The 1,578-nt window shown below is 39.3% G+C and overlaps 1 pseudogene; it reads right to left on the bottom strand.

Annotated features, from left to right (window-relative positions):
- Window positions 1–1,491: 1,491 nt before the first annotated feature.
- LOC126710659 (small nucleolar RNA Z102/R77) lies at window positions 1,492–1,578 on the bottom strand (annotated as a pseudogene).

Below are 1,578 nucleotides of genomic sequence, written 5' to 3'. Positions count from 1 at the left end.
GGCGAACTCTCTAGATTTGTGATGAGCTTTCTGCTCAAATTGTTGAGTAACTGTAATATAGCTGTGTAAGGAACCAAGGATGGAATTTGCTATGTGTTTGACTTTCACTTGGGAAGATATAAATATATATATATATATATATATATAAAAGTTAAAAGTTGTTGCATTGGTGAGTGTGAATTGGTTTACTTTAATAGTTTAATTCAGGCAAGTTTGGAACACATAAAAGGCAATTGGCCGGCTGCTAGACTGCTGGTGTTATAAATATTGCCCATGTAAGATGATTCTAGTAGGGATGGCAATGGGGTGGGGCGGAGCTGAAGGATGAGATCTTCACTCCCGTCCCGTATGGATTTTTCTTGCCCCATTCCGCCCTGCCGCATGACAGGGAAAATTTCTTACCCCATCCCCGTCCCTTAAGGCCCCGCGAAGACCTGTGAAGCCCCGCCTTACACCGTAAAATTTTATTTCTTGTTAATTTTCCTTACAACCATTACCATTTTTTCAAATAAAATAACATGTTTCAATAATAAAAATATACTTGAAATTATAAATAAATTTATCCTATCAAATCAAACTAATTTTTAGCAAAAATTAAATAATATTATCTAAATGTTTATATTTCATTGGCCTAAAAAACACTAAAACAAATCTCCTTTATACTAAGTAGTGTGCATTATTTAATTCCTCCATTTTGTGACTATTTCATAGAGAATGGGACAAAGTCTAAAACCTGTACCTTATGTTTTTTTAATAAAAATACAGAAAACTAAATTAAATTCTATATATAATTTTTGTGTGGAGAATGAGAACGATCAGTGTAAGGACTCGATTCGTAACGACCACAAAATGATATCGGGTTCGCACGTAAAAAGGCCCAAACAATATAATTTGTAGAGTGTGGGTTTGAAAGGCTAGGCCTTGGTCACCGAACGGTGGTTAGTCGTGGTGTTCATACAGAATTAAATCATGTTCGCTCGAGGAGTCTTTCTCCTCGAGACGGTCTGGGAGGCTCTGGTTCTTGGCCTTTTTTCCCAGCCTCTTCTTTGGATTGCTTACTTTTCCTTTTATATTAGCTTGTACCCCTCATCCAACGTCCACGTGTAGGTTCGACTTTCCAGGACTGATACTTGTCCCATCAGCCCATACCCAAAGTGGTTGGGGGTAGTTGTAAAAGCTGAAGAGCATGGTCCTGTCAGGTGCAGAGTATTTAATGGCAGTAATGGCAGCTTTTCCTTTTTCCTTTGTCGCCATACTGTCCAGGAGTCCTTTTTCTATCAACGCAGATATTTTAGGTTTTTCCCAAAATTGTTCCTATACCGTTCTTGTCTTTTCTTTCAGGAGAGCCTTGGGGATGCCGAGGACAGAGTCATCCTCGACTATGTCTCTAGGTTACTTGGACTTTTATTATATGTTCTCGGCTATATCCCTCCTCGGCTCGGGCCTTGGGTCCCAACGTAAAAGTGGGCCAGGGCCACAAATTATTGGGCCCCACAATCAGTTAGAGCTAGTACATGATTGATGCCATCATATCTGCAATCAAACCAATAGGGAAACATATTCCTCATCATCTCGTTC

This window comes from Quercus robur, chromosome 12 (assembly GCF_932294415.1).
Source record: "Quercus robur chromosome 12, dhQueRobu3.1, whole genome shotgun sequence".
Lineage (NCBI taxonomy): Eukaryota > Viridiplantae > Streptophyta > Magnoliopsida > Fagales > Fagaceae > Quercus > Quercus robur.
The sequence above is the reverse complement of the archived record's forward strand: the minus strand, read 5'-3'. Positions and strand labels throughout refer to the sequence as shown.